The following is a 21,754-nucleotide window of genomic DNA, read 5'->3' as shown; positions in this document are numbered from 1 at the left end:
TAGAACTTACAGGAATATGTCTCTGCCACAGACGGTGTTGTATACTTCAGGAAACTAACACTTATGGAACACTGGTGTGATACCTGGATCTTTCAGCCAGCTTGGCGATACCCATGAGACTGGATTCACTTAGGTACTTCAGCCCCTCCAGGCTCTTGCTAAGAAGCCAACCCGTACGTGGCCTTCTTCTGAAGAGTCCTCCCCTGGATAGCTATGAAGTTACTGGGCCTCTCCAACTACCGGAGACGGCACCGGACCACCACAGAATCCTGCTTTAGTTTCCTTGCCTTGGGCTAGCCAGGCCTGAGACAACAGGTCAGGTGGATCCACACCCCAGGCCATAGCCTTCCTGGGGGCTGGTCAGGAGGACCAGGACCATGGAGTCAGAATATCCTTCTGGACCGAGACCCCGAACCACATGACATTCACATCTTAAGTACCCTCTCCCAGAAAGCACAGCAAGAGTGACACTCCCACTGGACGGGCTCCGAAAGAGAGTAAATATAAAGCACTCAACTAGACTGTGGTTCTATGCCTGCCAGAAGAGACAGTGCCCCTTGTGGCCAGGCTGAACATCCTATAGTCCAGTCAGACTGATGCTGAGGTCCAAATTAAAACAATTGTACCTGAACCAAACTGTAGTTCAGGTGTAACCTTAACTTTCAAAAAACATTTCTCTTCAGGAGCTGGCGCTACACTTGTTTTGTACACCTGAATCATGTGATATTTATCAGCTGTCCTCAATTTTTTTCTGTACACTAACCCTGATGAAGAGGGAGATAACTCTCCCAAAACACATTGACTTTCTTTAACCTGTTAACTAAGTTCTCCAATAAACCTCCTAAAATCCAACCTCAGTTGTAATGTGCTTCTACACCCGGTGTGCCGTTAAACCTATGCTAGATCATCCCTAAAAGCAAATCTCTGTCACTTTCAGAGATGCAAGAACCAGAGATATAAACCTTTTTCACCGGCATCAAACCCCCATTAGCTATGAAATCCTCTGGAGGACAAATTATGCCACGTACACACAACTTTCCAGCAGACTAGGTCCGACGGTCTTCCCGACTGACTTTCGACTGTCTTTCTGAACAAACGGACTTGGCCACACACAATCACACCAAAGTCCGACGGATTCGACCATGATGACATATGACTGGACTAGAATAAGGAAGTTCATAGCCAGTAGCCAATAGCTGTCCTAGCGTTGGTTTTCGTCCGGATTCGAGTCTGTCTGAAAAATTTGGAACATGTTCTAAATCTAAAGTCCGTCTGATTTTTCGACAGCAAAAGGTCAGATGAAGCCCACACATGATCGAATTGTTCGACGGATTAGTTCCGTCGGATCTAGTCTGCCAACCATACACAGGTTCAGGGCTGTCATACACACATATGCTGTCATACACACAATTGATTAAATCAAAAATATTTCATTTGAAAAATGGTTATTAGTCTTGATTACATACACATTCTATAATAGGGCACCGTCAATAATATTTTAGTGTCTTGCGTTGAAACATGTATATTTCCCATTTTCTGGACAATACTAACAAGCAAAAAAGCACAATACCGTACTTTCTAGAATCAGTTCACCCCAGAACCAAGGTGTTAGTTGAATGGCAGGGACAGCCAATAGCAATTTAACTTCTAAAAAGCAAGAAAAGCCATGCATAATCATTTTGAGAAACTGATCTATGACATTAACATTTATTTGCAAAGCTCCCCATGATTAGAATGGTTTTACAGAATACATAAAACCGCTTATGCTGACTCCAATTGTTGTGAAGCGACTATCTCTTGTGAGACCTCTATGCCTGGCCTGTATAAGATATAATCACAGAGGATAATCCTCATCAGATAGCTTAAACTCACCAAATACTGATTCCATCCACAGAGGTGCTTTTATTCTGAACATCAGGTTACTGCAGATGACAGGATACAAACAGATGAATAGGTTGTAGTATTTGTGCCGTCAAAAGATGATATTGTCTGTAGCTTACAATGCAGAATACATGTGCCCTGCTACATGAGGCTTGATAGTTGCATTGATGATACAGGAAGTACAAAAACAGGAAGAAGGGTGGAGCATTACATACAAAGGAAGTGTGTCATAACAAAGGAAAAATAAACTTGAGAAACTGGTGCATTACCACAAAAGGTCACTAGAAGGCAGCATGTGAACTAAATTTATACGTCCATAGAAAAATGGTTCAGGGAAACAATATATATAAATTTTATGCCCGTTGAGGCAGCACACAGCTGAAATGGAAGAGCTGATTCATATAGCACGGTATACTCCATCAAAATTATTCAAAAAATGGGCATGCTGGATACACTTTCAGTCAATACCAGCATACTCAAACGCAATTAACTCAATGGTATAAAGTGACAATGATTACCATGATAAAACCCAAACATTCTCCCTCAAGTGAAAAAGGCTCCATGACAAAACATGAACAACCCAATGTACAATTTATCTGATACCCCCAGTCAAGCTACCCCTAGTCGTCTCCTCCAAGACACTTTGAATTATAAATAGACACCCCTCCCTCTCTTGAACACCAGAGGGGGTGGTCATCAACGGACTCCCCTCTCCATTCCCCTTCTCTACTCTTTTGTCCATCTCTCCTTCTTTTCGACTCTCTCCCCCCTTTTTTCCTTTTTATTTTTGCATTTCCCCACTTCCCCCTCCCCCACTTCCCTCATCCTCCCACTCCCCTCCCACTTCCCCTTGCCAACCACCCTTGTTCCTGTATTACAATATGATCCCCAATCCAAGCATCTACAGATTCTCTACATGGCCTTAACTCACTTCATAAATTCCCTAGCTGTGCTTGCATGACGATCAGGGGTCAGGCTCGAAGACCAATTGCTATAACAGTTGCAGGACTACCACTAACCAGCAGGATAGGTAAACAGGCGATTCAGTTCGCATTGTGCGCTATATAAGTATTTCATTCATTCATTCATTCACTCTGGCAGATGACACAAGCTCACCTGAGGTGCGGCGTCTAAGTACTAACCGGTTTTCACCAGAGCTCCTGATGGTGGAGATGGATTTAGCTGCATGTTAGTACCAGGTCTCGGTCCTCAGGATCGCCCTACCAGGAGGTGAGCAAGCCGGGGTTCAGTAGCAGATGAGCAGGTAAGGATCAAACAGAAGCGTGATCAGTAAGCAAGCCAAAAGGTCGGTAACGTGTTGTTGCAGGTTGGGATCAGGCAGAAGCGTAGTCGTGGAACAAGCCAGGGGTTGATAACGAGCAGTAGCAAATATATAATAAACGGCAGCAGGGAAGACAAGAGCGAGATACAGGCTGGAGATAGCACAATATTATGGCAAGGAGCAAGTGCAGAGACATGGCTTATATCAGGAAGTTCATGGGAGGAGAAAAGAGTTCAAGGTTCAGCTGAAATCAAGATACAAGGCAGGGTTGTCTAAAGGATCTGACAAGACACTGTCCAGCATCTCAGATAGCTCAGTGAAAAGATTCATTGCCTGACACAGCTGAGGTCCCAAGTCCAGGTCCTGACAGTACTCCCCTCCTCCCTGGACGTCCACTGGGCGTCTTAGGGCCCGGTTTGTGAGGGAACCTCTGGTGGAATTCTCTTGTTAATCTAGGAGCATGAACGTTCTGCTCAGGCTCCCAAGAATTTATTTGCGGGGCCCATATCCTACCCATTGAACCAGATATTGCAATTTGTTCCTATAGATCCTGGAATCAATAATTTTCTCCACCACATATTCTTCTTCACCCTGTACCTTAACAGGTGGAGGGGTAGAAGAATTCATCCCGAAAAAGTATTTTCGTGAAAGGTTTGAGTAGCGATATGTGAAACACGGTGAATCTTCATACTGGCTGGAAGTTTTAGGTGAAAGGCGATTGGGTTGATCTGGGCCTAGATCTGGAAAGGTCCCACAAACTTTTGTCCCAACTTTGCAGATGGAACATGAACCTTCAGATTTTTAGTAGATAACCAAACTTGATCACCACATGAAAGGTAGAAAGTGTTCTGCGATGTCTATCTGCAGCCTTCTTGTAACTTTTCTGAGCTTCCCTCAAAGTCTCGATCAATCTATCCTGGATCTCCTGTAAAGCAGTTAATCTGTTGGTAACAGCAGGAATCGGAGTTGAGATAGGGAGATCAGGGATAAAAGCTGGATGATGTCCGGTATTTAGGAAAAAAGGGGTCTGAGAGGTGGAGCTATGTTTAGAATTGTTATAAGCAAACTCTGCGGTAGGAAGATAGTCCACCCAGTCATCCTGAAGATAATTAACAAAACATCGAAGGTACTGCTCTAACGTTTGATTGGTCCTCTCGGTCTGACCATTAGACTGAGGATGATGAAAAGCAGAAGATAGATTAATTGTTACTCCGAGAGCTGAGCAAAAGCTTTTCCAAAATTTTGAAGTGAACTATACTCCTCTGTCAGAAACTACATCTTCTGGAATTCCATGTAGTCTAGATTTCTCAAACCTTCAACCTTCAAAGATTTCTCGAACCATCAACTCCGCAGTTTGTTCTGCAGAGGGTACCCCCTTGACCGGTATAAAGTGAGCCATCTTCGTGAAGCGGTCAATAACAACCAAGATAGTGGTAATTTCTTTAGAGGGGGGTAAATCGACTAGAAAGTCCATAGAAATTAATCCCCATGGTCTTGATGGGACAGGGAGTGGCTGGAGCAACCCTAAAGGAGAAGCTCAGGGTGTCTTATTGCAAGCACAGACCAGGCACAAGGCTACATCTCTTTTGTACCCAGGCCACCAAAAGGAATGGGATAAAAGTTCCTCTGTCTTAGAAACTCCAAAATGTCCAGCAAGTTTGGAGTCATGAACCAACTTGAGGTCTTCAACCCGAGCAACTTCAGGTACATAGAGGCGATGTGCTTGAGTCCAGAAGCCATTTTTGTACTCAAGGAGGATGTCCATAGGAGGATTTTTGAGGAGTGGGTCATTCTCATACCCTTCCTTGAGGAGACTTAAGAGTGCTTTAGAACTTGTGGCACCTAGAAAGGTTTTTTGAGGCAGGACTGTGTATTTAGAGTTGTTTTCCTGGAGAGGTCCAGACAACATTCATGATAAGGCATCAGCCTTACCATTCCTTGACCCAGGTTGATATGAGATAATAAAATTGAACCAGGAAAAGAACAATGACCAACGTGCTTGTCTAGAAGACAATCTCTTGGCAGAACTAATTAATTCCAGATTCTTATGATCTGTGAGAACGGTCACAGGATGCTTAGCGCCTTCCAGCAAATGCATCCATGCAGAAAATTCTTCCTTAATTGCCAGTAACTCCTTATTCCCAATATCATAATTTCTTTCGGTTGAAGACATTAAATGAGAGAAGAAAGCGCAAGGATGAAGCTGCATCTTTTCACCACGTAATTGAGAGAGGATAGCTCCCACGGCAGAGTCCGAAGCATCCACTTCCACTATAAAAAGGTAATTCAGGATTGGGATGTACCAAGAGTTTTTAACTTTCCAAAAGCAGCCTGTGCCTCAGATGACCACACAAAGGGCACCCCTTTCTTTGTTAGTTGGGTAATTGGAGCTATCACCTTAGAGAAGTTCCATATGAATTTTCTGTAAAAGTTGGCAAACCTGACAAATCGTTGGATTTCCTTAACGTTTCCAGGGGTAGGCCAATCTACCACTGCTTTAATCTTCTCGGGATCCATGCTCACTCCATCTGGAGAAATAATATACCCTAAGAACTGGATCTGGGCTTGTTCAAACTCACACTTCTCCAGTTTGATGTAAAGTCGATTCTGCCTTAATCTTTCAAAGACAGTGCAAACATGCTTGCGGTGCTCTTCCAGGTTATTGGAAATGATAAGGATGTCATTCAGATAAACAATGACAAATTGGTCCAACAGATCTCGAAAAACATCGTTTATGAAGTGTTGAAAGGTCGCAGGTGCATTGCAGAGACCAAAAGGCATGACCAAGGACTCAAAATGTCCATATCTGATTCTAAAGACGGTTTTCCATTCGTCTCCAGGACGAATACGGACCAGGTTATATGCCCCCCGTAGGTCAAGTTTTGTAAACACTTTGGCAGAACGAAGTCTTTCCAACATTTCTGAGATCAAGGGGAGTGGATAACGGTTTTTAATAGTGACCTTATTTATGTGCCTGTAATCAATGCACGGACGCAAGGAAGAGTCTTTCTTTTCAACAAAGAATAGGGCTGCTCCTGCAGGAGATGTTGAGTGTCTAATAAAACCCTTCCCTAAATTTTCATCAAGCCACTCCCTGAGCACTTTTAATTCAGGTTCTGACAGAAATAAAAAGGCAGCCGAAAAGGTATTTCAGCCCCTGGGAGCAGCTAAATGGGGCAATCGTATGGGCGGTGAGGAGGTATTTGATCTGCATTTTTCTTATCACAGACATCCCGGAACGCATGGTATTGTGGAGGCAAGTTGTGATATGACTGGGTAGTTACCACACCAACTTGCAATTCCTTGACCAGCGGAGAACTTGTTTGGTAAGATTCCCTACAGTGTTCCTTGCAGTGGGAATAAGTGAAATCTATGGTACGTGTTCCCCAGTTGATAGAGGGATTATGAGTGGAGAACCAATGAATGCCAAAAATTATGGGAAATTTGGGTGATGTGATCAACTGAAAGCTGATGGTCTCAAGATGGTCAGCCTCAAACTGGGTTACCAGAGGAACTGTTTTATGGGTAACAGGTCCTGAGGATAAGAGTGAACCATCAACCGTCTCCATCTCAATAGGAGCAGATGTATTTCTGGCTTGAATGTTATTGCAGTGGGAAAACTCTATGTCCATAAAGTTTCCTCCAGCCCCAGAGTCCACCATAGCAGAGCAGGGGATTTCACGGCCCTCAGAAATAAGCTTAATAGGGATGACAAAATGAGACAGTGGAGAATTTACTTTATTTTCTTCGAGAATCAATGGAGAGATAGACTGGGTAATAGAGTTGATTTGTTCAGGCAGGATCACATCAGTCGCAGCAATTGTTTTTCTAACCTATTTAGGACAGTTAACTGCGTAATGCCCAGAGTCTCCACAATATAGACAGAGGTTCTCCGAACATCTTTTCTTTCTTTCTTTCTTTCTTTCTTTCTTTCTTTCTTTCTCCTGAAAAGAAATGGATCTCGTAATTGCATCAACCTGCATAGGTTCAGCTGTGTCAGAATCTGGAGAAACTCTTGGATCCTTCTGAACAAATTGACTAGCAGAGAAACGCATGCCACCATTACTTCCAAACATTCCCAGCCTCTCCTTCCTCCTTTCTGTAAGCCTCTGATCAACTCGGGTACATAGTTGGATGAAGGCTTCAAGATCATTAGGAGTCTCTACTCTGGCAAGCTCATCTTTTACCTGTTCAGAAAGCCCTTGGTGGAACTGACTTTTTTGTGCTGCTGGGTTCCAAGTGGTATCTGCCATCCAACGTCTGAATACAGCTGTGTACAGAGCGTTTACCCTGCCGTAAACTATGCAACTTTGCTTCAGCCATAACGCAGTGGTTGGGATCATCAAAAACTTGATTCAATGCATCCATACTGTCTTGTTCGATATAGGGGGAGGCCCAGACTAGAGCTTCCTCAGTCAGGAGGTTGATAACAAACATTACCTTCTGTCTTTCAGAAATGAATGCAGTGGGTCGCATTTGGAAATAGATGCAACACTGGTTAAAAAAACCTCTGTAATAGTGGCGGTCACCATTAAACTTGGGTGGGTGAGGCATATGTGTGTTAGTATCATCTCGGGAACGTAGATCCAGCAATGTTTTGTCAGAGCACGGATCTCTTCATGCTGCTCCTTCACCACACCTTCCAGAACGGAGAATTTTTCTCGGTAAGTGACACCAAACTCATGCAGCTCTGCAATTTGCTGCCTGAATGGAGCCACAGCATTTGCTATAGAGGCCTTCATGTTTTGGGCCACAATATTCTGTCACGATCAGGGGTCATGCTCAAAGACCAATTGCTATAGCAGTTGCAGGACTACCACTAACCAGCAGGATAGGTACACAGGCAGTCACCCTGGCAGATGACACAGGCTCACCTGAGGTGCGGAGTCTAAGTACTAACCAGTTTTCACCAGAGCTCCTGATGGTGGAGATGGATTTAGCTGCGTGTTAGTACCAGGTTGCGGTCCTCAGGATCGCCCCACCAGGAGGTGAGCAAGCCGGGTTCAGTAGTGGATGAGCAGGTAAGGATCAAACAGAAGCATGGTCAGTAAGCAAGCCAAAAGGTTGCTAATGAGTTGTTGCAGGTTGGGATCAGGCAGAAGTGTAGTCGTGGAATAAGCCAAGGGTCGATAACGAGCAGTAGCAAATATAAAACGACAGCAGGGAAGACAGGAGCGAGATACAGGCTGGAGATAGCACAATATTCTGGCAAGGAGGAAGTGCAGAGACATGGCTTATATCAGGAAGTTCATGGGAGGAGCAAAGAGTTCAAGGTTCAGCTGAAATCAAGGTACAAGGCAGGGTTGTCTAAAGGATCTGAAGAGGCACAGTCTAGCATCTCAGATGGCTCAGTGAGAAGATTCATTGCCAGATACAAAACTAGTCCCTCTTTAAATAGCAAAAAAGTGCTATTGTGCAAAAACAAGTATTTTTATAAAACAATACTGTGACAGTCCTGTTGAAAAAAGTGCATATGTGTGGTATCCAGTAATAGCACTGCTGACATGCTTATAAATCCTTGCGTCTAAAGATGATTGACAGGTGTTGCAGATCATGCATTGGTGCTCTTATTCCAGTGACCCCCTAGGTATTAAATAGTCACCTTGTAGTGTGTAACTTAGCGATTACGCTCAGTCAGTACACACTTGTGAACCACCCCTGGGTGCTATAACGGTAACAGGATCCTGGACTTCCCACGCAGTATCTCAGAAATAATGGGAAATAAAAAGCATTGATAGTGTGATATTGCTTAAAATGTTTTATTAAACAAATAAGAACAATCCCCCAATGGGGTACTCACATGTACCAGGTGAGGTCCATCAGTGCACCACTCTGTGTATGACATGAAATATTACAGCAGCTGGTTTTTGGAATGGTGTATGTTTCCTCCTAGGCAGATAGATTGCCTGTCGTACCATCCTGGCCCCTCCCCTACACATGCTCGATACAGAGTAATCGTATCTTCATAAGGGGGAATTCCCCTTATGAAGATACGTGTTTGTTTAATCTTTAGCACGCATTTATTGTGTAATATTCTAAAGCACAGCCTATAATTTACTATTTTTTAACAACTATGGGTACACTGTATGTATTGTGTACTCCGCCAGGAAAGTAGTAGCAACTGCACTAGGGGTGCACGGTACTGTGTACACCAACAGAAGTTTAATAACAACTATGGGTGCACCGTATTGGGTAAAGTGTATTTAATATATATTAAATACACTGCAGCTAACTGAATCCCCTGCCTGACAGAAGTATATTAGAAACAGTACACTGGGAATGGCCTGCAGTGAGATATAGCTAAACTGTATGCAGTGGATATTAGACATGTGCATTCGTTTTCGTCCGAATGCATTTTCGTCCGAATTTCAGCTATTTTCGTTTTCGTTTTGACAAACGATAACGAAAGCACAAAATCCGAAAAACGAAAGATCCGACATAAATAAATGCTTTATTTTCGTTTTCATTGTTACAACAGTTCGATATAGAATAGGAGATTCGACATGACTCTGACAACAATCTGTGTCTATAGAACCTGTGGTCGAAACTTACCTCTATTAGTCCAAGATTATATAGAGAAAATATTCGACAGAGAAAAAAGATTTGACAGAGAGAAAAGATTCTGCAAGTTACTGTCCTAAAAAGTGTTTGGGGACCCGGGTCCTGCCCCAGGGGACATGTATCAATGCAAAAAAAAGTTTTAAAAACGGCCGTTTTTTCGGGAGCAGTGATTTTAATAATGATTAAAGTGAAACAATAAAAGTGTAATATTCTAATATTCCTTTAAATTTCGTAGGGGGGGGGGGGTTGTCTATAGTATGCCTGTGAAGGGGCGCATGTTTCCCGTGCTTAGAATTGTCCCTGCACAAAGTGTCATTTATGCAGGAAAAAAAGTCCTTTAAAATCACTCGCAGCTATTATGAATTGTCGGCTCCGTAATACAGAGAACACTCATTGATAGTCATTGATTAAAAAAATAAAAAAATAAATAAAAAAAAAAGCGTGGGGGTCCCCCAAATTCAATTACCAGGCCCTTCAGGTCTGGTATGGATATTAAGGGGAACCCTGCCTCAAATTTAAGAAAAAATTTGACGTGGGGTTCCCCCTAAATATCCATAACCAGACCCTTCAGGTCTGGTATGGATATTAAGGGGAACCCCGCATCAAATTTTAAAAAAAATTGACGTGGGGTTCCCCCTAAAAATCCATACCAGACCCTTTATCCGAGCACGCAACCTGGCAGGCCGCAGGAAAAGAGGGGGGGGACGAGAGAGCGGCCCCCCCTCCCTCCTGAACCGTACCAGGCCACATGCCCTCAACATTGGGAGGATGCTTTGGGGGTCCGTGACCCCTCAAAGCACCTTGTCCCCATGTTGATGAGGACAAGGGCCTCATCCCCACAACCCTGGCCGGTGGTTGTGGAGGTCTGCGGGCGGGGGGCTTATCAGAATCTGGAAGCCCCCTTTAACAAGGGGACCCCCAGATCCCAGCCCCCCTGTTTGAAATGGTAAGGGGGTACAAAAGTACCCCTACCATTTCACAAAGAAAGTGTAAAAAATGGTTAAATAAAACAAACATACTTTTGAAAAATTCCTTTATTAAAAATAAAAAAATAAAAAAAAGATTCCAGCGGTGGTAATCCACTCTTGCTATCCAGCGACGGACGATCATCTCTCCAGCGATGTCTCATCTCATCCAGCGCAGCGATCCTCCATCCTTCTTCTGTCTCCTCCACGGAGACACTGCAGGCATTCCGGCGGCTGACGTTTCTTATATATATTCTTGTATATATATATTAAATACTCTGCAGCTAAATGAATGATCTGCCTGCCTGCTCAATTTAAATCAGACTCTCTCTTTCCATCCACGCCAACAAGTCCCGGAGGATGCTGGGACTGTCACATCATAAGGTGGGGGGGAATGTGACATTGTCCGGTAACCCTGCCCATTGTCCCTATATAAGTCGCCGCACAACGTGTCCCTGTCATTGAGGCCAGAGACAGCGTTGAGTCAACATCTCAAGGAAGAAGAGAAGAGGAGAAAGCGGCGGCGGTGGCGGTGACAGAAGACCGGGCCACCGCTAGTAAAAGAGCTATAGGAAGAAAGAGGAGGCCCGGCAAAAAGAACCGAAGCAGGGGGCAAGACCCCCGAAGTCGGGAGAAGAGGCGGCGATGACAGAGGACCGGGCCACCGCTAGTAAAAGAGCTGGGAGAAGAAAGTGGAGGCCCGGCAAGAAGAACCGAAGAGGGGGACAAGACCCCAAAAGTCAGAAGAAGACCCCCGGGTGGTGGCGGCGACGAAGAAGAAGAAAATCGGGCTCCTCTGCTAGTAAAAGAGCTAGCAGAAGATAGTGGAGAAGTCAGATGAGAAGACCCCCCAATACGGAAGGCCACCAGAGCTGTGCAATAAATTATTTTAAAACCTTGTGTTGTGTTTTATTTACTCTTTTTCACCAGGTGAATGGGTAGGGGTACATTGTACCCCATACTCATTCACATAGGGTGGGGGGCCGGTATCTGGGGGCCCCCTTATTAAAGGGGACTCCCGGATTCTGATAAGCCCCCCGCCCGCAGACCCCGACAACCAATTGCCAGGGTTGTCAGGAAGAGGCCCTTGTCCTCATCAACATGGGGACAAGGTGCTTTGGGGTGGGGGGCCGCAGGGCCCCCCTTCCCCAAAGCACCCCCCATGTTGAGGGCACGCTGCCTGGTATGGCTCAGGGGGGGGGGGCACTCGCTTGTCCCCACCCCCTTTCCTGACCGTCTGGGCTGCGTGCTTGGATAAGAGTCTGATATGGACTTTGGGGGGACCCCCATGCTGTTTTTTCGGCGTAGGGCTTTCCCCTTTAAGTCCATACCAGGTGACGGGGCCAGCGACGTGTCAATGTCTCCAATGGAGACGGCAACATTAACCTCCTGCGCTAGTCCCGGCTACCTGAAGCCACGTTCAAAATGAACTGACTTTTCTCCATGGGTGGGCAAATCCGTTCCTTTCAAAAGTCCGGCGGACTAGCACACAGACGGCCGGATTGTCCGCCGGACTGCCGAGTCCGGCGGACAATTTTGAGTCAAAAGTTCTTTCTAAGTCCGCCGGACTTTTGGGGGAAAAAAGTTTGCTGGAGCCCACACACGGACGGATTGTCCGCCGGATAGTCTGATCGTGTGTATGGGGCATTAGATGTCACCATAGATTTTCTGTTTTTAGATGGGTGTTGTTATCATGTCTAGTCACCAGATGGCAGTGTTTTATACTAGAATAGATTTACATATAAGAATGTTATTACGTCTATATGAATTGTCTCTGCTTCATATTTTTTACTTTTTTATATGAAATGTATCGGAGTACTTGTATTATATATGTATCTTTCTCTGTTTAGACTGAGAGATCAGAGAGGAATAGGAGCCCTGTAGATTATTTTTTGTTACCAATGAGAGCGAACTTTTGCTATTAAAAACGACATTATACACCCGACTTCATACCCTTTGATGAAGTCACCTCTTCAGTGACGCAACGCGTCAAGGAGGAGCCGGGTGTCGTTATTTCAGGTCGCGGCTGAGATCGGAAGTCCCTTCGTTCATGAAGCTGTATTGAGCTATTTTAACTGTAAGTTACTACTTACATAGTTACATAGTTACATAGTTACATAGTTAGCCAGGTTGAAAAAAGACACAAGTCCATCCAGTTCAACCTTAAAAACAAATAAATAAAATAAAAAATAATCGTACAATCCAGATACCCAATTTTATGCCCACAATTGATCCAGAGGAAGGCGAAAAAAAAAAAACCCAGCAGAGCATGCTCCAATTTACTACAGCAGGGGAAATAAATTCCTTCCTGATCCCCCAATAGGCGATCGGATTTTCCCTGGATCAACTTTACCTATGTTAGTACCTAGTTATATTATGTACCATCAGGAAAGTATCCAAGCCTTTCTTAAAGCAATCTACTGAACTGGCCAGAACCACCTCTGGTGGGAGTCTATTCCACATTTTCACTGCTCTAACTGTGAAGAAACCTTTCCGTACTTGAAGCTGAAATCTCTTTTCCTCTAGACGTAAAGAGTGCCCCCGTGTCCTCTGGGTTGACCGTACAGAGAACAACTCAACACCAAGTTCACTATATGGACCCCTAATATATTTGAACATGTTAATCATATCCCCCCTTAATCTCCTCTTCTCAAGAGTGAATAAATTTAGTTCCTCTAATCTCTCCTCATAGCTGAGTTCCTCCATGCCTCTTATCAGTTTGGTTGCCCTTCTCTGCACTTTCTCCAGTTCCCCGATATTCTTTTTGAGAACTGGTGCCCAAAACTGAACGGCATATTCCAGGTGAGGTCTTACTAATGATTTGAACAGGGGCAAAATGATATCTCTTTCTCTGGAGTCCATACCTCTCTTAATACAAGAAAGGACTTTGCTCGCTTTGCAAACAGCAGCTTGGCATTGCATGTTGTTATTGAGCTTATGGTCTACCAAAACCCCCAGATCCTTCTCCACTATGGATTCCCCCAGTTGTACTCCCCCTAGCATGTATGATGCATGCATATTCTTAGGCCCCAAGTGCATAACTTTACATTTATCAACATTAAACCTCATCTGCCACATAGTCGCCCAATTAGACAGTGTATTGAGGTCGGCTTGTAAATTGGAGACATCCTGTAAAGACGTTATTCCACTGCATATCTTGGTGTCATCTGCAAAGACAGAAATATTACTTTTGATGCCAGACCCAATATCATTTATAAAGATGTTAAAAAGTAAGGGTCCCAACACTGAACCTTGGGGTACACCACTGATAACCTTAGACCATTCAGAGTAAGAGTCATTAACCACGACTCTTTGAATTCTGTCTTCTAGCCAATTTTCTATCCATTTACAAACTGATATTTCCAAACCTGTAGACTTTACCTTACACATGAGCCGTGTGTGCGGAACTGTATCGAATGCTTTTGCAAAATCCAAGTATACCACGTCCACCGCCACCCCTCTGTCCAAGGTTTTACTTACCTCCTCATAAAAAGAAATCAGATTTGTCTGACAACTTCTGTCTTTCATGAATCCATGCTGTCTGTTGCTTAAAGTGTTATTGTTCAGCAAGAACTCGTTGATGTGGTCTTTTATTAAACGCTCCAGTATCTTCCCAGCTATAGAAGTTAAGCTAACAGGTCTATAGTTACTTGGTAAAGACTTTGATCCCTTTTTAAATATAGGCACCACGTTCGCCCTGCGCCAATCCAGTGGGACTATTCCCATCATTAATGAGTCCCTAAAAATTAGATACAATGGCTCTGAAATTACAGAGCTCAATTCTTTTAGGATCCGTGGGTGGATGCCATCAGGTCCAGGTGCTTTATCCACCTTTATTCTGTCTAAGTATTTCTGGACCATATCCCTTTTGAGCCATTGTGGATCATTTGGGGCTGTGTCACTACCACCCCCATTATGGACATGAGCTCCCCCATGCTCTTTTGTGTACACAGAGCTGAAGAAAGTGTTTAATAAATTAGCCTTCTCTTTGTCCCCAGTCACCAACTCTAGATTGTTTTGTAAAGGGCCTACATGCTCAGACTTGACCTTTTTACTATTAATATATTTGAAGAATTTTTTGGGGTTTGTCCTACTATCTTTTGCAATCTGTCGTTCGTTTAGAATTTTTGCATCCTTGATTTCCTTTTTACATATACTGTTAATTTCTTTGTAACATTTAAATGACACTAGTGATCCTTCATTTTTATATTTTTTAAAAGCTCTTCTCTTACAGTTTATAGCTTTTTTAACTTTGGCCGTGAGCCACATAGGTTTTGTTTTTAGCCTTTTAAACTTATTGCCCATGGGAATATACTTTGCAGTGAGGTCCCCAACAGTCTTTTTGAAGAATTCCCATTTCTGTTCTGTGCCCATTGAAGCGAATATTCTCTCCCAGTCTAAGTCCTGGAGAGTAGCCCTCATCCTTGGAAAATTAGCTCTCTTGAAGTTAAGTGTTTTTATCTTACCCGTATGTATTTCTTGTTTAGCGCTAACATCAAAGGAAATCATGTTATGATCACTGCTACCCAGGTGTTCCTTTATCTGGACATTAGTAATAAGCTCTGCATGGTTTGAGATTACCAGGTCCAACAGAGCTTCATTCCTAGTTGGGGCCTCAATAAACTGGACCATAAAATTGTCCTGTAATAGGTTTATCATTTTTTGCCCTTTAACTGTCCCAGCAGTGCCATTACTCCAGTCAATTTCTGGGTAGTTAAAATCCCCCATTATTATCACTGTCCCAGCCCTTGCAGCCCTTTCCATCTGTGCAAGGAGCTGAGTCTCCACCTCCTCATTCACATTGGGTGGTCTATAACAAACTCCAACGATTAACTTTGAACTACCCCCATCTAAATGCAGTTCCACCCATAATGCTTCGGACTCATCACACTCTCCATCCACCAGGTCCTCTTTCACACTTGCTTTGAGATCACTTCTCACATAGAGACAGACCCCGCCACCTTTCCTTTTTACCCTGTCTCTCCGAAAGAGTGCATAGCCAGGAATATTAATAGCCCAGTCATGTGAGGATTGAAGCCAAGTTTCAGCAATACCGATTACATCATAGCTCTCCTGATGCACCACAGCTTCCAACTCACCTATTTTGCTTGGCAGACTTCTGGCATTGGTGAATAAACACTTTAATGCATTATTACATTTTGCTCTGGTGTTTTTCATATTATTTTTAGTAGTACAAATTGCACTATAGTTTTCAATGGCTGTTTGCAACATGGGAAATTTCTTGACACCTGCCATATCCCACCCCCCATCTATCCCCATTCCACCCTCCATTAATGTCTGACCCCTAACTGACCTGTCTGCCCAATGTACTTCTGGTTCACCCTCCCCCCTCAAACCCAGTTTAAATACTCCTCCAGCCTTCCCATAAACCTCTTCCCCAGCACAGCAGACCCCCTTCCATTCAAGTGCAAACCATCATTAGCATATAGGTTGCACCCCAATGAAAAGTCAGCCCAGTGCTCTAGAAACCCAAATCCCTCCTCCCTACACCAGGTCTTTAGCCATGCATTCAGCTCTCTAATCACCCCCTGCCTTTCCTGTGTTGCGCATGACACAGGCAATATTTCAGAGAATATCACCTTGGAGGTCCTTCCCTTCAACTTGCAGCCTAGTTCTCTAAATTGATTCTTGAGGAGCCTCCACCTTCCATGTATACGGTCATTGGTTCCAACGTGGACCAAGACTGCTGGGTCATACCCAGCCCCTCCCAGTAATTTATCCACCCGGTCCACCACATGCCGAACCCTAGCACCAGGGAGACAGCAAACTATTCGGTTGAGGCGATCCTGGCGACAAATTATTCTATCTTGTCTTTTTAATAAATTGCACTGGATTACTACAGCATTGAGCTATCCCTCTTTTATTGCATGTTATCTGCATTTGAGGAGCCTGGAAACTGATCCTTAGACTGGTGTCGTCTTGTCTTGGATTCCTCTGGAAATGAATCGATCATTGTGGAATCAGTATTTCATACACATGGAGGCTTGACTTGATCTGTAAGAGTCTCTGTATGAGATGAGAGGATGGGGCAAACGATTAGCGCACAGTGAATGGTGGAAATACTTGGATGAATTGGATCTCTTTGATTTTTGCACATGAACGGTTTATCCGAATTTTATGACTGGATGTGATTTTTGCACTAATTAACACTTTGGCGCATTTTGCACTTTATTTTTGAAGAATGTTTGCACATTTTGATGAAAGTTTTTTATACTCTGATGTTATTGCATATTTGCACACTTGTTTATGAAGATTTTCTTTCTTGAATATTGCACTTTATCCCTTTCCCGCCGAGTGTACGCAGATGTGCGTACTCGGCTTCCGGGGGGTATACCGGGGATGATGCCGCACCTGCAGGCATCATCCCAGTACCGTTTTTTTTCAGCGGGTGATTGGCTTTCCAGCCATAACAACCGAAGTGGTTAAAAGCCGCTCGGCTCTTATGCCGGAGGAGCGGGAGGGGACATCCCCCCCTCCCGCCGCTGTTACCGGTGCTCCCACTCGATCAGGAGCACCGATTCACGCTGCGATGCCTCCGGCTGCTGGGGAGGAACTGGAACTAAGCCGTAATCGGCTTCATTCTAGTATCCTAATAGTAAACACGGAAGCGACGTCATGACGTCACTTCCCGTTTACTCGGCTGCCAATGCGCCGGTTTAAAAAAAATATACGGCATTCAGAATCGCTGTTTACAGTGATCTGAATACATTGAAGTGTAAAGGAGGGATGGGGGGTCTTTTAGACTCCCGATCCCTCCATAAAGAGTACCTGTCACCACCTATTACTGTCACAAGGGATGATTACATTCCTTGTGACAGCAATAAAAGTGATCAAATTTTTATTTATTTTTTTAAAACAATTCAAAAAAATAAAAAAAATAAAACATTTTTAAAGCGCCCGCCGTCCCCGCGAGCTCGCGAAGCAAAGAAAGCGCATATGGAAGTCGCGCCCGCATACTTAAAAGGTGTTCAAATCACACTTGTGAGGTATCGCCGCGATCGTCAGAGCGAGAGCAATAATTCTAGCACTAGACCTCCTCTGCAACGCTAACTTGGTAAACGTAAACATTTTTTTAAAGTGTCGCCTATTGAGATTTTTAGGTACCGTACTTTGTCATCAATCCACGAGTGCGTGCAATTATAAAGTGTGACATGTTTGGTATCTATTTACTCGGCGTAACATTATCTTTCACATTATGCAAAAAAATTGGGCTAATTTTACTGTTTCGTTTTTTTTTTTTATTCATGAAAGTGTCCCTTTTCCCAAAAAGTTGCGTTTAAAACACCGCTGCGCAAATACCGTGTGACATAAAATATTGCAACAATCGCCAATTTATTCTCTAGAGTCTCTGCTAAAAAAATATATATATATGTAATGTTTGGGGGTTCCAAGTAATTTTCTAGCAAAAAATATGGATTTTAACTTGTAAACACCAAATGTCAAAAATAGGCTTAGTCATGAAAGGGTTAAATTAGACTTGCCTATTATAGTTAGCATTGTTTATTAGCACAGAGTAAGTGCCACATTCTTCTTCTTTTATATTATAGGCACAGTTGGCTGTATAATATGGGCACAGATGGCTGCTTTTGCTGGGCACAAAGTCTGCATATGATGGGCAGAGTGGCTGCATATGATGGGCTCATTGGCTGCAATATATGTTTTTGTTTCAGTACTTTTCCGAATTTTTCAGTTTGTTTGCGCCCCCAAAAATTTTGAGCACCAGCCAACACTGGCGTGGGGGGGGGGGGGCTGACATATATACAGGTGTGGGGGGCTGACATATATACAGGTGTGTGTGGGGGGCTGATATATATAAAGGTGTGTGGGGGGCTGATATATATACAGGTGTGTGGGGGGCGGACATATATACAGATGAGATGTGTGGGGGGCTGACATATATACAGGTGTGTGGGGGCACTGACATACATACAGGTGTGAGGGTGGCTGACATACAGGATTGAGGGGGGCTGAGTGAGTACAGGTGGGGGTGGCCAGTGTGCGCATTCGGTAGGATGGCCCTTGGACAAGCCCTGGGGAGTGAGGTTGAAAAAAGTCCAACCTATGTGTGTGATTTAGGCTGGGTTCACATTGCTGCGGGGGGAGATCCGGATGTGATTCGCACCGCAAATCACATCCGATCTCCGTAGCGATGCGAGTTCAGCCATACAGATAGTATGGCTGAATTCGTATCGTTCCCGCAGCAAACTCGCACGGGACCCTTTTTTTGGTCCGCAACAGAATCGGATCGCATGGGGGTTCACACCATGCGATCCGATTCCTGTGCGAGTCGGCAGATCGCACTGCGATATGCGGACGGATCTGGGGGTGTCATTAACATATCATTGACACTCCCAGCCGTCCGCATAGGGCAGTGTGAACTGCCGGCGGGAGTAATGCGATGCGGGAAAACGCAGCGGATTCGCGGCGTTCCCGCATCGCAGCGGTGTGAACCCGGCCTAAGGCTGCATTCACACCTGAGCGTAGCTTTTTCAAGCGTTTTTTGCGGCGTTTTTTACCGCGATTTGCGGCGGTTTTTACCGCGATTCGCGGCGTTTTTTACCGCGATTCGCGACGTTTTTTGCCGCGTTTTGTCGCGAATTTGTGCAGGGCAAAAGGTCACCAATGTTAAGCATTGAGCAGATACAGCGTCAAAACGCCCATAGAAACGCTCGTTGTCGCGCTAAATGCTCGAATCGAGCGTTTCCATTAGTTTCTATGGGAATGAAAACGGCCAAATCAGCCCGATTCGCGCGACAAAAAAGGGTCCGGAACTTGTTTGAGCTTCAGGCGTAGGGCTTCAGGCGACTTGGAGTGGAGATGTGAACCATCTCCATTGAGAATAATGTATTTTTTCCCCTCCAGCGTTTTGTAGCTTCAGGCGGAGGGCTACAAAACGCTCAGGTGTGAATGGGGTCTTAATGTCAGTATTGCATTGTATATCCCTGTATGTTGCGGTCGTTCAGGTGCTTATCTAACAGTTTCTTGAAACTATCGATGCTCCCGCTGAGACCACCATCTGTGGAAGGGATTTCCACATCCTTGCCGCTCTTACAGTAAAGAACCCTCTTTAAGGTTAAACCTCTTTTCTTCTAATTTTAATGAGTGGCCACATGTCTTGTTAAACTCCCTTCCGCAAAAAAGTTTTCTCCTTATTATATGGTACTTGTAAATTGAAATCATATCCCCACTCAAACATCTCTTCTCCAGAGAGAATAAGTTCAGTGCTCGCAATCTTTCCTCATAACTAGGGATAAGCCGAACACCCCCCCCGGTTCGGTTCGCACCAGAACCTGCGAACAGACCTAAAATTTGCGTGAACTTTAGAACCCTATTAAAGAGGAAGTAAACCCTTCCAAACAACTTGGACCTATAGGTAAGCCTAGATTAAGGCTTACCTGTAGGTCCAAGCAATATCTCCTAAACCTATATGGTTTAGGAGATATTTGCCCGAAAATGGGCACCGCTGTCTACGGCGCATGCGCCGTAGACAGCGGCGCGCATGCGCACTAAATGCGGCAAATCCAAGAATGGATTTGCCAAATTTGTCGACTCCCGTGCGCATGCGCGGGAGTGACGTCATCGCGGCTTCGCCGTATGACAGCGGCGGAGCTGCGAGGCGCGACTCCCGTGCGCATGCGCGGGAGTGACGTCATCGCGGTTGCGCCGCTGTGATTCGTCGGAGCTGCGAGACCCCACAAGCAACATGGATGCGGCGGACTACAGGGATCAGCGGCGACTTCGCTGGCTCCTGTGTCAGGTAAGTGACACATAATGAGCTACTATGCGATGCATAGTAGTCCATTATGCTTTACCTTTGCAGGGAAAAAAAGAGGAAGTAAACCCATCAGGGTTTACTTCCTCTTTAAAGTCTATGGGACTCAAACATTTGAAATCAAATCAAGTGCTAATTTTAAAGGTTAATATGCAAGTTTTTGCCCTAAAAAAACTAAAAACAGTCTCTTAGAAAATTACTATTTTGATAAAGTGCAGAAAAAATGCAAAAAAAAAAAAAAGTAAACGCACTACAGAGTCAATTGAAAACCTCCACAGAAACACAACTGCTTCAATTGAGTGCAAAGCCAAAAAACAGTGAATTGATCATAAAGTGCCAAGTGCGTCATATAAATGTGCAAATAAGTAAACACTCTCCAGAGGTGATATAAGTGAACCACCCTAATAATAAACAAATGATATACAAGAAAATAAGAGAGTATACCTAGACCAAAAAGAGGGTACCCTCTCCTGATCACATGGGAATAAACTTTAGAATAAACAAAAAAAAAAAAAATATATATATATATATATATATATATATATATATATATATATATATATATATATATATATATATATAATAGTAAACGCACTACAGAGCCGGCTGCAACATATGTTATATCAGAATGAATCCGGCCTCTATAGATTAAATATACATATTGAAATCCATCAAAAATAAAAAGATATAAATATTCAAGTCCATAAATAAACAACAGTCTCCTTTAGGCCGGGTTCACACTGCTGCGGGGGGAGATCCGGATGTGATTCGCACCGCACTGCAGTTCAAATCACATCCGATCTCCGTAGCGATGTGAGTTCAGCCATACAGATAGTATGGCTGAATTCGCATCGCTCCCGCAGCAAACTCGCACGGGACCCTTTTTTTGGTCCGCAGCAGAATCGGATCGCATGGGTGTTCACACTGCAATATGCGGACGGATCTGGGGGTGTCATTAACATTTCATTGACACTCCCAGCCGTTCGCATAGGGCAGTGTGAACTGCCGGCGGGAGTCATGCGATGCGGGAAAACGCAGCGGATTCGTGGCGTTCCCGCATCGCTGTGGTGTGAACCCAGCCTTAAGTGCAAGTGCTTTGTGCAAACTTGTGCAAATTCAACTGAGGTGTGGATCTCCCAGTGCTTAATCCCGCTGTGATCACACTTTAGTGGGCAGTGGCCCCTTACCTATAGCAAGGAGGGATTCGCATAGAGGTATATAGATTTCTTTATATGTCTTCTCTCCTGGTAAATTCGGTCACCTTCTCCTTTG

The sequence above is a fragment of the Lithobates pipiens genome, unplaced genomic scaffold (genome assembly GCF_037356315.1).
Source record: "Lithobates pipiens isolate NorthernLeopardFrog02 unplaced genomic scaffold, aLitPip1_a1.2 Scaffold_30, whole genome shotgun sequence".
NCBI classification, from domain to species: domain Eukaryota; kingdom Metazoa; phylum Chordata; class Amphibia; order Anura; family Ranidae; genus Lithobates; species Lithobates pipiens.
The sequence above is the reverse complement of the archived record's forward strand: the minus strand, read 5'-3'. Positions refer to the sequence as shown.